The sequence below is a fragment of the Neopsephotus bourkii genome, unplaced genomic scaffold, assembly GCF_033783945.1.
Source record: "Neopsephotus bourkii isolate Nb327-2 ecotype Australia unplaced genomic scaffold, CSIRO-AGI_Nbou_v1 NB_272, whole genome shotgun sequence".
Lineage (NCBI taxonomy): Eukaryota > Metazoa > Chordata > Aves > Psittaciformes > Psittacidae > Neopsephotus > Neopsephotus bourkii.
In genome coordinates this window covers 13,316,228-13,333,957 of record NW_026900781.1, presented here as the reverse complement: position 1 = coordinate 13,333,957, position 17,730 = coordinate 13,316,228, and the positions used below count along the sequence as shown (strand labels likewise).

At 40.3% G+C, this 17,730-nt stretch overlaps 1 protein-coding gene across 1 annotated transcript in view; it reads left to right on the top strand.

The window, feature by feature from the left end:
* The window catches only part of PHLPP1 (PH domain and leucine rich repeat protein phosphatase 1), a 140,425-nt gene that overhangs the window by 57,086 nt on the left and 65,609 nt on the right, over positions 1 to 17,730 (top strand). The gene's annotated exons all lie outside the window — the stretch shown is intronic.

The window sequence follows — 17,730 nt, the reverse complement described above, 5'->3', positions numbered from 1 at the left end:
CATCCTGGTCCCATTATTTCATTTGTGCTCTCCTCCCATTGTTAAATAGCTTGGTTCTGTCAGGTTGAATAAGTATCTAAATTCTGTCCACTGGAGAATAGCTCAATTTCATCAGCAGATACAAATGACAGACAATTTGTAGAAAATGGAGCAGCACATTGTTGCTGCCTTTGTCTGTGGGCTGCCCCTCTGCACAAACCCACTAAAACCTAGATGAAGTGGTGAGAATTGCAGCTCCAGGTCTCCATGGGGTCTGCCTTTTGTGCTCTAAGTGAGCAAGCAGTTGTGTGAGCCTAGCACCCGTGGGCTATACTTTGGCCACCCTTGTGTTCATATATCATGGGTGATGGTAAAAGAAATTGTTTTAGCTGCTGATTACTGCAGACATGCTGAAGTAGCATGTTGCATTTTGTAAATATGATTTGGACCTAATGAAGCAGATCAGAGAAAAGTAGCCTTTTACATAATGCCATTGCTTCAGCACTAATATGACTAATCTCTTTGGACAAGTAACGATGAACTTCTGAATGGCTTATTGCAGGATGCTTGAGTAACTCGGTTAGAAACAACAACAACCTTTGTACTGACATGATAATCTTTTTATAATAACAAGTGGCTAGGTTCTCTTCAGAAGTGTACTATTTTTGTTTCAGAGCAGTGGGATGACAAGTCTTGGAGCAATGTATTAATAAAAAGGAGAAAAAAACATCAACCAAATTTCATTATAATTGCAGGCTGGAAAATACTACTTGGATCATCATCTGTGGCTAGAGATGAGAGGGGAGAATGGAAGTTGGGGTGCAGAGTGATGCAGGACTTGTGCTGAGAGACAGATAAAACTGCAAATGGCTGTCTATAGAAAGTGTGCACCTTTTGCTTGAAGACAGCAGAAGTATTTCATAATTCACACATAAAATAAGGAAATAATAAAAAAGCTCAAAGTTTCAGTGGGTTTTCACAGAATCTAGACAAATCTGTGTTAGTTTCAGGTTGAGGGGTCCAGTGGCTGACTGGTTTTGTATTTGGTAGATTCACAGGCTCCTTTTACCTTTCTGAGTGTGTACATCTGGTATTATTCTTCTAGCACAGCACATAACATAGAAGACAGAATCTCTAATGATATTTAGACTGAATGCACTTCTCCTCCAGACTGATGTAAGCCTGTTGACTTGTCTGCTTTAAAATGTTACTTCTGATGTGCTTTCCAGCGGTGCTGGCTAACTCTTGAGGAGAGGAGACAGTAAATCAAGTAGTTTCTGTATTATATAGAGAATAAAACCTGGTTATATCTGTATAATTTCAATGAATTAAAACTGCCTTTTGTTGATAAGAGCAGTTGTGTGGCTTTATGTTGCATCTCTTGAAGCTGGGTAGGTTTTCTTTAAATATGATAACAATACAGTGTACCAGAGGCAGAAATTCTGGTTAGTTGGGAAATGTACAGTAGCAGCAGTGCCTGCAGCATTCCCTGTTTTTCCAGCCTGAAACAGCCTTTGCTTTTGATAGGGCTACATCTGCAGCAAGAAGTTATCTATACCATGTTAAGTCTTGTACTTGATAGCGTCTCTTTCTGTAATATACCTCTGAGAAATGTATTCAATATGTTTTGTTCCTCTTTTGTTTTAATTAAATAATACATTTAGAAATGCCTTGGAGCATTACTGGCCTTCAGCCTAAGGAGGAAGTTAGAAGAGTACACCAAATAATGGACTTATTCAACAGGACTGATATTATTTGCTTAAGAGTTGTGTAGATAGAGCTGAAGGTGACTTGATAAGGAGTTCTGAGCTTTGAAAGGACAGATTACCAGAGAGCACTTTTTTCCTCATTGCAGTCTCTTAGCCTGATCTTTCTCTAAAACTGCTGCTGTCACATTCTTACCTTTCAGCAGACTTCCTTTTCAGAAGAGTTATGAGCCTGTCTGATGCATCTCTGGGAAGATGATTATATTTAGTCACAGGGAATCTGTCTGTTGCAGCTATTTCCAGGAAATGTAAGAGCAGTCCTGAGTTACTGTACTGAGGTTATCATTGTGACAGTACCTAGTTAGGGCAATGAAGTTTGCAAATAGATTTTGAAGCAAGTCTGACTTGATGTGCTGAATTGTATGTACTTTGCTCCCAAACAGATATTTATTCCCCTAATGAGAGCTGGATGAACACAGCTGCTCTGCTTGCAGCTCGCGTAGAATGCTTTAAAAGTAATTTTGTCTGTGTGCTTTTTTCATTCATTTTTCTCTCTTATTTTTTTCCCCTGAAAGGGTGAACAAAGCATAAAATTTAGACAGCAAGAAAAACTGAGGATAGAAGTTCGTGTTTCAGTCCAGTATCCTGAGGCTTTGCACAGTGTTCTCAGATCATTTCCATGATCTCCACAAGCAAACTTTACTGAGGGAACATGAGAATTTTCTTTCCATGCATTGAATCTTGTGTGGTGAAAGCATAATGCTATGTGTGGATTCAAAATGTCTTCTTGCATTAGCTTGAAGAGTCTTGGAAAAGACACCTTCATGTTCTTCAAGAAGTAACTACTTCTAGTTTAAAAAAAAACTAAAAAAAAATAAAAATAAAAAATATATATGTATAATGCCTATATGATTTTTGCAGAGGTGTTCTTATTTTAAAATTACTGCGTTATGTAGATGTGGCTGTTTCAGACTGAGCTGGTAAGACCAGTACCCCTTTCAGCTTAGATTTTGAAGAAAAAAGTTTCTCAGTTAAGAAGCAAAGAAATTAATAAAAAAAAAAAAATTATTTGTGTTTCCTCAGTTGATTGGGTTCTGGTGGCCGATGAGTTTATTTTCCAAAGATAGTCAAAGGATTTGAAGCCACGTGAAGTCCTCAGGCTCCATGATGCAGTAAGACAAGACCTCAGTGATAGCTGCTAACTCATTGCCTCCTTGGAGCTGGAATCTCCAAGTCCAAATTCAAACAAAGCCTATTTTTTTTTGGAGCAGAATGGGCAGTTTAGCTTCCTTTAGCAAGCTCTCGTTGGCTTGCTGTGCTTGTTTCCGAGTAGTAGAATATGCTAGCCAGCTTTTCCTCAGATGTGTCTTAGAAATCTGAGCGCCTTTCTTTCAAAGCTTGTTAGGCCAAGCTTTCACTTGGTTATTTCATCTGTAGAAATCTGTTGAGCCTCTCTGACTGATGGTGTGGCACTCTTGATTCCTGCTTGAGCCTTGGTCTAATAATGTGCTTTGCATCATTTTTACCATGAATTAAAGGTAGTATCAGGAAAATGGTCTGTGCCATGCTAAGTAACTGTGATCTTGGTTTATGTGATAAGTGTTCCTAACAGGACTTTGGTCTGTTCATTTCATCCTTAGGGAACACATGAACTGCTGAAGTCAGCTTGTGGAAACAGTGGTGAGTTCTGCCCTGGAAGTAACAAAACATGAGGCAAAGGAATAGTGAGAGCATTTCAAGGAGGGGATAAAGAAAGATAAGAAAAGGGCTCTGTGAGAAGAGAGGCGAAGAAACTCGCGGGAGTGTTTTTTGTTGAAATGCTAAGCTGTATAAATGTTGGGAGTACAGCTACTATGCTTGCTCAAAGCTTCTCTGTTTATGAACAGCCAAGACAACTATAAGCTTTTGTAGGAAAAAAGACAAATAATTAAAGTAAATGGAAACCAAAATGTTTTTAAGCTCACCTCATGAGTTCTCACATTGTATTACCAATTCTAATGACAAATAGTTCAGTGGAGCAGCAAGAAAAAGTATTTCCAAACAGCTTTTTATACTATGAGTTAGTATGCATAATGCAAATGGGATGAGGTAAACTGCACTGTTCTTTTCCCTTAATTACATTCCAGGTCACTAGCTTACTTTGCTTCAAAAACTAACGGGAAGCCAATGCAAAACCTCAGGTTTATGAGCAGGGCTTTGAGCAAGACAAACTGGGGCAACTGGAGAAAGTGTTTCACTTTTTCACTTGGAGACGTAATTCTTCCCCTCATCCCTCCTTCCCATTAAGCCTTTGCAGACATTCCCCTGGTGTGACTGTTTGTAAGCCTTCCTCTCATCATCTAGATTTGATAACAAACAGGAATGCCAGTGTCCCTTGCAGCTGAAAGCAGTTGTAGATGACCACAGTTCCTTTTTCCTGTGTTGCTGAGCAGCTGGTTCCCCAGGCTCTTGGAGTGGTGCTTTTGCTGGCTGTAGCAGCACAATGTCCCTGCTCAGTGCTCCAGCCAGAGGAAGCCTGCTTTCAGGGCCTCATCCTTCTCCCCATATGCATGCGCAATCAAGCACACAGGCACACAACCCCATGTGACAATGACAGTGGCAGTTCCCAGCTCCCTTAGCACAGATTCAGTTATTTGGGCAGCAATAGCTGACTGGGCAGCTGTCCCCCATTTTCTTGCAAACCAGCATTGGCAGGGGTGATTCGGCAAGCTTGGCCTGTTGCCTAATGCCCTGAGATGTGTTTACCAACACCAGTTTAGGTTTGTGAGGGCAGAGTAATGGACCCACTCTAGGGACTTACGTGAGTTGCCTATATTCTGCAGAGTGTCGTGAGTTTCATGAGCTGTTGAGCAACAGGCTTAATGTTAATTGCTGCTGGTAGAATAACGATGTCCCATTCTTGCTTTTGCAGTATCCTTTCTTAGAGTGCCATCTCCTCATGTATACCTTCACACTTAGTATGCTAGCCAGTGTACGAGCTTACGGTTTTTCTTCTATTCCTGCTTGGTTTTGCTGAAGACTTAAGGGAAGCTGTTTTCAAGCATACATGTTCCAGTTTTAGGTTTGTGCATATCCGAAATATGAATCAAATAGAAAATAAATCTGTTTGCTTACTTCGTATTTTACTGGTTTTGGTAAAAGACTTTCCATTGAAGAATTTTATGGTGTTTCAGCTGAAGTGTCATTGTCCTTTAAACAGCCGAATGTGATCTGTCTAGCTAGCTATAAATCATCTACTACTTAAAATGCCTAGAAATTAGAGTATTTATTAAATCACTTAATGTGGCAGTACTGTAGATGAAACTTCCATTAAAGAAAGAATATCAATATGAATACTGTTGATTTGAAGCATAATAGAGTATGTTTGGAGGTTGGCAATGTTTGGTGTTTTGCACCCAACATGCTTCCGTTGGGCAAAGTAAATAGCTTGGCTGTAATTAAAATTAATGATTGTTTTTCCCCTAATAATAAATTTCACTGAACAAATTTTTGTTCCTGTGATATTATAAATTAAAGTGCTGATAATTCATGGAGGGTGAAAAACGAGCTTGCAAGTATAATATATCCTTGATCTCTTCCTTCTCTTTCTTGCTGGGGTGGAGATGAAGATATTGGAAGCATAAATAGTGTCAAAAAAAAAAAAAAGCAATGTTGAGGAGCCTCAAACTCTGGAATAGAAATGGAAATATTGAGTTCTCCCCCAGAGGGGGGTGAGTGGGCAGAGGAATCAAAAAGGTAGTGTGTTTGGAAGGATTCTTTTAAAAATTTTTTTTTAAACGTAATCCTGCAAATGCTTGTGAATGAGAGCACCACAAACTTTTCAGTGCCAGTGAAGCTTCATACGTGCTTTAGAGAGATCAGCTCTAGAAATTATCTCTGAAGAATGCCTTTGTGTTGTGAACACGTTGCTGTGTCCAGTCAGGCAGTATGTCTCTGAAAAGGGGAGGCAAAGGAGGGAATTCTGGTACCCCACCTCTTGTTCCTCCTCTCTTCAGTTCAGTAAGTGGTCAGTGAGATGATACAGGAGAGGATTTCTGCTATTTGGGGTACATGGTCATAGGCTCCAGGTCATTTGCATTCTTCTGCATGGAAGTGACTTGTGAAATGGCTTTCAGAAAAACAAACATGATGCCTCCCCTTCCTTTGGAAGGACCAAGGCCCTTCAGGCCACATAGAGGGGGTAGATCAAGATGGAGAGCCTGCTTACATAAGATCTTGCATGTTGTAGGGTTTCCCCTCCTGATTACAGGGTGGAGGGTTCAGTATAATTTTAATAAGATTAGGATGTGCTGAATTTTAAAACGATGTGCATTGGAGGGGAGTGGTTTTGGCTTTGTTGAGGAGGGGTCTTTTTGTTTGTTTCTAACTGCTAGTATTGGACATAGATGGAGGGTGGAACACTTTCAGTTGCTTTGCTTTTTTTTCCAAGTAAACAGTTTAAATACAATGTTCCTCTAGCCACAGTGTTTTTGTACAATGATAGAGAAAGCATTCATTTATGTTGCAGAAAAAATTAAATACTGTTATGGTCTGACCACAGTTTGGATTTCCTTGTGCTGTGTATTGTACTGAACGCTGTCCAGTTGGACTGTTCTTCTCTCTTGGTATTGAGAGGTCTTGATTCAAATTCCGATGAAGGAGGTGCTCAGCTTTCAGGATGAGATCCTCAGATAGTTAGATGGGCACTTCACTTTTCTGGGTATTTTCACATACAGGAGAAAGCTTTGACAAGGAGCTCCAGCTTAAAGTTGATCCTACCAGTGTTGTGCCAGCTACACACGATGGGTATTTAGGGATCACATTCTAAAATTACCATGAACCAGAGTTGAAGTGGTGCTCTGATGAATTTTCAAGTTCCTGGGGTTGCTTTTAGCACACTCACTTCCCTGTCAAAGCTGAATTTACAAACTTGTTTTGATTTCTCCTAGATAACTTCCTGACTTGAAAGAGGCTTCAGGATCTCTAAATCAGACTGTATACTTGAGAAGCTGTACCTTTGTACAGGCTTTTTCCCTTGCCATGGATGTGGAAAATTTCAACGTTTTTCTTATACGGATGTGTAGCATGAAACAACAAACTGTTGAGTGCAGTCAGCCTTATGAGCTAGCACTTGTCATTGTCTTTTTGCAGACCTTTGGAGTGCTTTGGACAGAAAACTGATGGGTTCAGGGATGACTCAGATGTGTGATAGCTGGTTTAATTTAAAAAGGGAATGGAAAAAGCCAGTCTCTTCTGTTTTTTTTCTTCTCCTTTGTAATAAAACTGTATGACATGCTCTCCTAGACAATTCCCATACGCTATCCAGTTACTTCTAGTCTCTGTGGTAGAAAAGAGAAGAAACAGTGTCAAACTTGATATCTGTGGGCATGAGATAAATCTTTGCCTCTCTGTCCAGCAGTAGAAAGGCATTGGGGAAAATATTCTCTTTCATGTTTCTTCAGGATATGTATCTCTCACTCCCCATTGTTTCCTTCTTTTCACTTTACAAAATCTTATAAAATCAGCTTTGCTTCCTTTGTCTTCCCCCCTCCCCCAACTGTGATCTGTAGTAGTTTTGATGCAAGTTGCCTCTTACTGCTGTGCTTTCATGCATTGACATGCAAGTTTAACATACGTCAACACAATCCAACCTTTGTCATGTAAATATTAGAAAGGCAAATACTTGAATGACAGAAGTTGATTTAGAGCAAATCAAAAGGTGCACATTCTTGAGCAACAAAACAAGGTTGTCTGCTATAAGCAGGCAGAAATCAGGGTAGGGAAGCTTTCCAAAGGGTAGCTGCTGATCCTATTCTTTCTTTTCCATCATCCAGGCTTCTCTGATTCTTTGAATCTGAAGCTGCTCTTGCTGATAAGAAAGAAATAAAAAAGAAAGGGCTGTAGTGGGTGTTGTTAGGAGCATTATAGCTATGGAGTTATAGGAGAGAGGGGGAGAAAGAGGCAACTGAAGAGTCCTCCAGGCTTGCTGCAGCCCTTCCTTTCTGCAGAAGAGATATCCTGTGCTACTCATTGAACTCAAATCTGGAAACCTAAAAGATACTTGCTTTGATTAGGTGTTTGAAAAAAAAGGTTTGTATAAACATACTACATAAAATCACACGCACTCACAAATGCTGGCTGCTGTTACGTGGGGAAAGCAGCTAAGCTATAGACACACAACGTATGAGCTAAGCTTACCTAGCAAGTCATGAGCAGACTGGTTGATATGATGGAGTAAGTTTAGCTTATGGAGACATTGCCCAGCCAGAATTCCTTCTACTCATAGCATGGAAATCTCATGCTAATGAAGCTGAATGTGAAATGTTTAATATTTAAGATTGATAGACAGCTCTCTCTGACGTGCTGTTTCTTGTGGGTTTTGTGTTTTTATTTGTGCAACTTAGGCACTCAATTTTTACCTACTAGTTCCCTTCCTTTTTTATTTATTTATTTACTAGGTAATGTGTCTTTTGATTGTAGGTATTGACAATTCCAAATCCAGCATTCTGGCCTTTTTACAGTGCTAAACTTTGGAGGGACTTGATCAAACAGCATATGCATCTTTCAGTATTGTTCCATATCACAATTATTTGGGATTTTTCAATCTACACCTAATTGAGATGTGCTAGGAATAGCCTTGCACTACTGTACAGAATTGTTTTGACACAAGCTGCTTATCAGCTGGGTCCTATGATAAAACTTGAGTTTAGGTTTTGTTCTATACAGGAATGTTGCTACAGTAGTCTATTGTAGGAAGTATCATACTTAAAATGCTTTACCTTTGCAAGGATTTAGATTACTGCATGCTTTTAGATACTTTGTAGAATACATGACTTCTTTCTTCTGATGAAAGAGCAAGGACAAAATCATCGTACTTTGAACTTGAATCCATGTAACACACAAAATAGTTCAGTCATCTTGCAGTTGGTGCAATTTTAGTCTAGAATACATTGAAATATGGCATTTGTGTTATATATGAAGTTCAGAGAAACAATCCTTGACCTAGTGTGACTGTTTGTTCCTCTGTGGCCTCATTTTTTTTGTTGTTGTTGTTGTTGTTTTTGTTTTTAAATTTGACTTCCCACATCTTCCATTGTCAGGGCAAAGCAGGTAGGTGCAGGGGTGTATAGGGGGTTTGCTCAACTTCTACTGGTAAGGAGCATGGATTTCTGTCTTTCTGTCATAGTACTACAAGACTTGGATGAACTTCTGCCAGGGGCTGTCATTGTTCCTTCTTGGAGAAATGTGTGTTCAAGTAGTTATTTTGAGCTTGCATTGCTGTGCTTCACATTGAGCATGTAACACTGATAAAACCTGAAAGCCCCTGTTAACTTCAGTAGAGTCATCAGTGTGATTTTGCTTTTGAATTCCATCAAGACTCCAGCTTTGCCTAAAACAGTTGGTTAGTTCAGAGCTTTTGCCAATACAGCAATTGCTTTAGACAGGATAAGTACATTTTGGGATGCCAGGGGTTTTACTGTGCTTGTGGCTTCATTGTGCGTTGGGAGCATAATAAATAAAATTCAATTTTGCATGACTTCCCAAAAATAAATGTCCATTTCCAGCATTCTGTTCAGCTGTTTTATGGGAGTTGAGTTGGGAAGAAAAGGGAAAGTTCATTTGAGTACTCATTAAGTCCCAGCCTACAGAAGCTATGCATGCTGTTGTACAAGTGGTGGTACTACTGCCAAGTTGGTAAGGTTTAGCGTTTTAGCATGTTTCTTTTCAGTTTTCACCTCTTTCATGTCAGTGTGTACTATTGTAAAACTTCAGAAAGTCAAGTTTCCTGAGGCGTCTTAATAAGGGATCATTTGAAATGCATTGTTTAAAGTATTCTTTGTAAGATATATATGTAAGGGATGTGATCAGGTACTAGCATACATCTCAGTATGAGACTAACTCTGTTTTAAATTTACTTTGAGCAGAAATACTTGGTAGAAGATCTCACTGGAGAGGTTCAGTAGCTTCCTTAAATGAATCCTAAGTTCAGGAGGAGAAAGTTAATTTAGATAGTACTTTCTGGAAGCCTCTAGACCAGTATTGCAGATTTTTACAGCTTTGGTAAAGCACAGGAAGATGATATTTTTTTTATGGTTCCTTTTCAGGATATTTAAGTTATTTTTCCTTGCAGAGGTGGCATATGGTGCTTTCCCAAAGGAATTGGTGTTGAGTTCTGCTAGTGAAGAGCAGGTAACTCCTCTCATCTGTGAGCTTTCTTCAAAACAAAAGTATTTGAACATAGCAGCAGTATTCAGCCTGCACCTTGTTGTATTTTTAATGCACGCAGAAGTTGGGACATCAGGGGTGCCTTGAGAGCCTTATTATTTTGCTGAAATAAACAAACCTGTCTGAATGTAACTTGCTGGGATTTCCTGCAGACAAATGAGAGAGGGGAACACATAGGGTTGGGGGTTTGAATGTGAAGGCACCTGTGTTTCAGCTGCAGGAGTAGTCTGTAGGGAGAGATGGAATGAAGAGTTTGAGAGGTGGACTTTCAATTTGGTTTTGGGGGAGCAGCCTGTCTTTCTGGGGTTTTGCTTATACATGCTGTACTCAGCTGTAAAACATGTCAAACATATATTGAAGCAGCTGGACACCAAATTCACTACAGTCACAGTCACAACAATTGGATTCCAAGGCTTTGGATTTGCTGCCTCTACATAGTAATCCAGATGAACTTCCAGTGTGCTTGCTTGCTTTTAATTGCAAGTAGAGTCCTGTTCACCACTACATATCCTGCTTTAGCCTGTTGCCTTTATTAAGTTGTCATAGTGTAGGAGCCTGGTTAACAATGACTGTTAAATGAATTCTGCTGAATCACTGTTAGGTTTTTCTTCAGAAGCTTATTGGTTTACGCTGGTTGATACTTAGCTTTTGACAGTAAAGCTGTTGCAGCTTTTCGCCACTGATAAATATGTGACACTTGACAGAAAAGCATTTTAAACAAAGTAATTTATGTTCAATTTTGCTTACTGTATCTTTTAAAGTGTTGATACCCATGAGTTTGAGGTTCCTGTGTGAAGATGGTGAGTTTTGTGACAACTTTACCATGTGAAAACACATGGAATGATCAAGTGAACAAACATTGAACTGTGTCTCATTGGGGCAAAAAGAGAGGGATGTTTGCTGCATTATGAAATTCATACAGACCTTTCCTCCAGTGAGGATTTAGTGTAAGTGGAAGGCAGGATTGTTGCTATAAAACTAGTAATTATGTTTTACTGTATCGCATCATGTAGCGATGCTTCTCTTCAAGAATGTTGTAAAGTAGAAATATGTTTCACAAAGGCTAAAAGCTTGCTTTTCTTTTGTCTTATAGTGAATGTTTCTTTTAAGAAAAAGACAACAGTGTTCAGTAAAATCCAATACTTGTGGTCTGCTTTTGTTTCTCAGGTGAAAAGGTAATAGCCTTCAAGTAGTGGAGCTTGAACTGCTAATTCCTGAAAGAAACTTTACTACTTCAGAGTTTCCTCCAGCCCCCATATTAATATAGGGTGCAGCAAACTGAGTATAATGAGTAAAGTCTGTGCTAATAGTTACAAACCCATGAGAAGAGCCTAATGGTGACTGAGTCCCTCTTCCACAGAGCAGTACACCAAAATCAGTTGGCAGCCTTGTGTTAAACCTCACAGGAATTTTTAAGGGTCTGAGATATGAGTGCAAAAATTCAGCTGCTGGTTTTGGAATAGTTACCACATGAAATTTTGCTTTATATGTATTTGGTCTGTTACCTTCACAAAAGCATCCTCAGTTGGTTGCTGGTGGAGTCTACAAGGTGATCCTTGAACCTAGTTCAGCATAAAACCTGTTAATTCTGTGCCTTTCCTTAAATTATGACAGCGTGGACCTTTAGAAGTAAAATTACTCCTAATAAGCATGTAACTGTAAGTAGGCTTTCTTCAGAAGTTTAAAATAAAAATGAGAGCAGTATAGTTTCAGACTTTTCACCTGTGCTTTTCTATTTCCTTGGCCACCTTTTTTTTCCCCTTCTTTTTTATTAAACCAACGTGCTGCTTTATTTTTATACATTTCATTGCACTGAGCCTTGCTTTTTCAGGTCATCGCCTCTGTCCTTGGTTTGACAAGAATGCAGGGGGAAGCAGTCTTACATGATTGAGAAGCTTCAAAAACATTGTGGGCAGTAGTTTCATCTGTATTGAATTGAAAGGGTTTGGGCAAAAGTAGAGATTTGCAGAATGATCTGGCAGTAAAGGTTCAGCAACAGCTATTGTGGCAGTTTCCTAAAGGGTGGGCAAAGGCACGCAAGGGCTTTCAGCATTTTGAGCTAATTGAGGCCTCTTTGCACTTACATTCGGGCAAGACCAGTGCTGAGCTTCAGTTTGCAGTTTTGCAGGTGAGGGGAGTGTGAGGTGTTCCTGATCTCGGTTCAAAAGGATGGTGGAAGCAGGGCTCCAGTTGTGAACTGGGAGGCTGCCATGCATCCTGCTGGTTTCACCTGGGCATCTATGAAATAGTCCAGCTTTCTGGCGTGGATTCAGAGCAAATTCTTCAAACTTGACTGGGTGGTTTTGGGGTTTTCTTTTTCTCCTCTGCATACAAGACTTGATGTTCACAGAATGTTGGTGTGTGAAATAATGTGTGTCTGGAATGACTTGCTGAAAGCTGTGGGTGGGTTTAATTACATATCCTTTTTGGCAGCAGCCACTGTGTTACAGCCCTGGCCCTTATGTGCCATTTCTCTGTTCTCCATGCTGAACTACTCACCGTGAGCTGTCCCTAAGGCCTCTCAGTCAAAGAGACACAAGACATTAGAGCAGCCTGTTTTGTCTGAAAGGGCTTGAGGACAGCTTAGGAGGAGCAGCTGATGCAGTAGGCTTGATGCGATGCTGGCCTCAAGCCAGGGACCCAGCAGTGTGCAGATGAGGATGACTACCTCTCTAGCTGGCCCAGCTGCAGCAGGAAAAGGACAACCCTAAATTAGGCACTCGGAATCATTCAGTCACTTCTGAAAAGCCTCAAACTTCGACTTTATTCCTTCTAAATAACTTAAGCCTCTCCTAGGCCTGATGAATACTCGAGATGGCTTGGGGTGGGCAGTCTCTCCAGCTGGCCGGGCTGGCTGTGCCATGCAGGTCTTGGAGAATCTTTTAAGTTTTCATTCCATCAGACCAATATTAGTAATAAAAATAAGACCCGCTGCACAGAAGTGAATGTGTTTCTTATGCCAACACTTTTGCCCGCTCTTATTTTGGTAATGTCTTAAGTCGTTCTTTAGAGGCAGACTTTATTGGCTGTACTCTTCAAACGGGGGGGGGGGGGGGATAATAAGTACTTGCAACTTAATCAGCCATATAGCTGCAGAGAGGGTGTTTCTTTTTTTCCCCCTGAGCACTTTTATGTCCCACAATGAGCTGGAATTTTATAACTTCTGATGCTAATGTATTCCATATGCCTTCCATCGCTGGGATAAAGAGCTTTACTCCAGAATCCAAAGCAAGTGGCTGTGGGTATTTATTTCATAGGATTTGAAGTCTTTGCACTAGGCAGGATGGCAGTATGTTGCATACTGTCATAAGGCTGCTCACGATGAGGTCCTAGTTCTTTAACATTTACGAAAGATCACTCGTGTCCCATCCATGCTTCCTGTGAAGCAGGGTGGCATTCGTGGTTCCAATGGCAGTCCCACCGTTTCAGTCAGATTCCCTGCTTTTCTCTGTCCTTGTTCTAAATACCATTAGTTTTTCTCCGGACCTGGGACAAGCTAAAAGTGAGAGAGATTCAGCCATGAATGTCAAGATAGCCAAATGAGTGGTCTGCTCACAATTCCTTGACGCATCTCCTCCGATGCCTCATGCAGAACAAAAGTCCTGTTGTGGGGGTGCTTAAGAGTTGCTGTGGTCTTGGAGCCCTGACAGGAACAAAAATTAATCTTTCTTTTTATGGTTTCTTGCTAAAATACTCAAACTGCTCTGGTTGGGCTCTTAGCATTTGAAAAGCATTTTCTGGTATGCAGCTCTTCTAGATGTTCTGGCATATTTGCCTCCGCTCTGATCACAGGAACAATAATTATCTTAAAAGTTTTTGGCAGGATTCAATTTTATGTTTCAAGTCACAAAGGATCATCATTACCGTTTTATCTGCACAACTGTCGGCTTCAGTATAGTATCACAGGCTCCTCTGAAAACTTATCTGCTCCCTGTGGGTATAGTTAAAACTGAAGAAAATTCTGAATGTGAATCTCATGCAGTCTTCTAAATCTTGAACAGGAGGTCTGTGAGACAGATTGAGGAACGTAATTTTAGAACTGCTGATGCATTTTGCTTAAAAATGGTGCCTCCACTGGCATTGGTAGGTTGCCTTAAAACCAACTGATTTTTTGGTGGTGATGCCATGGTTATGCCATAATTTGTTGCCTTTGATCCTTAGCCGAAAGGTACTCTGGTGGAGCCCGAATCGCCCCATCCCTCCTGTACACTTGAAAGAAAAAGGTCATTTGCCTTCTTATTTGATTATTTTCCAGGCCATAGAAAAGGCAGGTACACCTCTGAGCTGCTTCCTTGTCCTCTGCTACCCAGCATGTCAGGGATGAGCCCTCTTGCAGGAGCTGAACTGTGGGGTGGTGTGAGACCTGCCACCTGCCACTTTCCTCCCTGAAGGGAGGAGCAGCGAGTGTTAGGATCATTTCTCACTGTTCCTAAGTCCCATCCCACTTCTGTTGAGGCAGAGCTTGATGTCGCTTAAACTTTTCCTGCCTTTATGCTCTCCTGGCAGCAAGTACCTGAGCTCTTTAAAGATGCAGTCTGTTCTAGCTTATATTTCAGTAGGTAAGGCTGCTTCATGTCAAACAGCTCTTGCTCACAGTTGCCTGCAGAACTTCTGTGGATTTAGGAATCTGGTTCCACAACTAGTCAGTATGTCCTCAAATAACCTCTACTTAAAACAAGCCAGCAGCTTTTGACTTCCCATTCTCCCTGGCTTGCATGATGATAGAACACTGATATTATCAAATCGCAATGATTACAACCCTTTAGCAGGAAGAAAACTGAATATGTGAGCAGATTGTGTCTCGGGCAACAACTTGCGATCCAGTATTATACATGAGATTTCCAAGTTACAGAATCATAGAATCATGGAAGAGCCCAGGTTGGAAAGGACCTTGAAAGATCATCTCGTCCAACCAGATGATTGTTTATGTAGTGGAAATAGACAAGAATAGAAAGAGAGGAACCATTAGCTTTAATGAAATAGGCTCAGTATTTCTGTTTGCTCTCATGAGGAACCTTCTAGCTTTCATGTAACAAAAGGTAGTAGTTCCTGGGAAAAGGAACCTTAAATATTTGGAGTTTGAAGGGGGTGTTGTTTAATTCTTTTATATTTATAGGAACAACTGAAGATTTTTATGCTGGTAATTTTCTCATCAAATCTGAAGTTTGAGAGAAAGTACAGTTCGTGCCTAGCATGAATGCTTCTAGTCATAGCTCTGTTTTGGCTTTTCCAGTAGACATTTACTGATGATACTAGTTGTTACTGTGACTTGTGACTTAAAACCTCTGTGAATTTATATGAAACTACAAGAAGTGCCTTTTAGAGACTTCTGGGTAGCTTTATGGATCTATCTGTGCCTAACATCATGTAGCTAGGTGAAGAGAGTCTGGTCCTAGAAAACAGGTTTCTCAAGCTTCTGATGTTTTCTAAAGACTAATTTTTCACCACTGTTTGAAGTGCATGCACCCAGTGTGATAGTCGTTTTACCTCTAGCCTAGGCAGGGTAATGTTACTTCTCTGTTGCCCCTGAATGCCGTCGTGTTTGTTGTCAAGCCTCTTGGCCTCAGCACTGTAGTGGAACCTCATCCTCTTTGTTATCTACCATAATCCCAAATAAATTCTGAAGTTTGGTGTTTTCCAGGACACAGATCTGCTCATATTAAGTGTGAATTATACCCATTGTTCTGTATAGGTAAAGTTGCATTTGGCTATATTAAATGCTAGATGAACTTGGCTTCCCAGGGGATTGAGGTTGTGCTTTGCCATCCTGAGGGGTTCAATCAGCAGTGGCTTGTGCTTTTCCAGTGAAGTTAGCATATAGCCAGTAACAGGCATTGGAAGATGACTATAAAACATCATTTTTGGGGTGAAACTGCCTACAACCCTGACAACTGTTCCTTATGCAACCTTACTTCTAATATTTACTAGCACTTTTTATCCTGTTACAGAGATTTTGTTGTTTCTTTGTGTAGTTAACTCTTTAATCAATGCTTTATGGCATGGAGACCTTCGTTCTGCAGAAGCTAGTTACTTTAGCAACCACATTTTTCATATTCCAAACGTTAAGTTTGATTCGGCTTTTGTGTTTAATTAAGGCTGAGTTGCTCTGTTTTAATCACTAGTATTCCCTATCAGTCTTTCTGTAGCTTTGCATAGAATGGATGCCCCCTGTTTCTCTGTATTCTGTTGGGCAAAGTGTTTATCCACAGCTTCTGTTGTTGGATTGAATTTGCTTGGCAGTGAAATCACTGCTTTCTTGGGGCATTTATTTTTTTTTTATAAGATGCCGATACCCTGTGGGCATTGAAGTTTCAGTCTTTTAGCTTCAAGCAGCAGTGATGTTCCTGCAGATCCAAACTGGCAGACATTGGTAGCCTAAATGCTAGTGTTTATTAGAGCAGAGCAAGGCTTCAGGCTGGCTGTGCCAAGTCTTGGCTCATTAAACTGGCAGGAAGATTCAAGAAGGTTGCTTTTAAAGATAAGAGCAAGAATTGGCACAGGGTAGGCGGGGGTGATAGAATGGCAGTGGGTAGGCCATGTAGTAGGTGTCTCCTATCTTCCCATAGATAATTTGAAGGCAAGTGCAGACTCATTGAGACAAATGAGCTGTCATACAAGCAGGAGTAATAGCAAGCTGGAGTAATAGTATGCTGCACTTGTCACTGTTGCAGTTTAATTGGCACTGGTCTGAAATGTTAGTGTTAGAAAAAGGATTAACTCTGCTTTCCTGGAGTCTTAAATAGTTGTTAATTCCTTGTTTTTTAAGAATTTGGTAAAGATTGGGTTTAGGAAATTGAGTTATTTATCTTTTATTATGACGGGGAAGCTACTTGAATTAACAGCTTTTGATTTGTTTATCCAGTGGAGCTCTCTTCCAAGGTTTCACCAACACCGGTTTTCTCACAGAAATCTGAACTGGTTTAACTTGAATATGATGACCTGTTGTTTCTGTTTGCAAGAATGTATTTGGATGACTCAGACCTGGGCTGGACTATTTACGGTTTGATAGTGTAACTTGTGAATAAATACTTCACGTTAGAATGAGTAAATTGTGCTTCTTCCCATTTATGTTCTAAGAGAATATGGTCCTGTAAAAGCAGAGATGAGAGATGCTTGTCTTTGTGCTGCTATTGTTAATGATGGTTTCTATAGAGTAGAATCTTATTAATAGATTAAATTAGTAGATTCTGAGCCATTTAAAATAATTTAACAGATCTGGTCTAATTGATAGTCATGCTAATCATCTGAATTATTATAAATACTGAATTCACTGTAATACAGACAAAAGAACTTAGCTTTTTCCAAAGCTGTGCTCAGACTGAAGCAGGGTTTTCTCATCTAGCTTGCATCTGTTACACTGTGGCTGAGCGTACTATGGTGCTTGTGGGGTTTGCACTGAACAGGGTGGGCTGGAGAGAGTAGAAACTGTATTCTTTGGGAAGCTGTTGAAACTACTCAAACCAAGACCTTAAGGATGGCCAGAAGAGACATGGAAGTGCAGAGGTACAGGTTATCATGCAGTACCATCACCCCCTTTGCAGTTACCAAATGGTCAGTGTGAACTCAGCAGTAACCAGTTACTTACTGTTGAGGATGAAGATTTGATTTCCAGGTCCCATAGAGAAGACTGGTACCATTAACTGGTACTTCTGTGACTACTGCAGATTATTTAATGTGGTCTGCTCTCCATGATCCTAACCTGTCATATACTTTATCTGTGAAAGAAGCCTGTACTGGAACTAATTCCCTGCTTACATGGTTTGAAGCTGTTTCATTTGTCCCGCTCCATTCTATAGCTTGAAAACTTGCTGATTAAGTCTCAGGGTGACTTGAGTGAAAG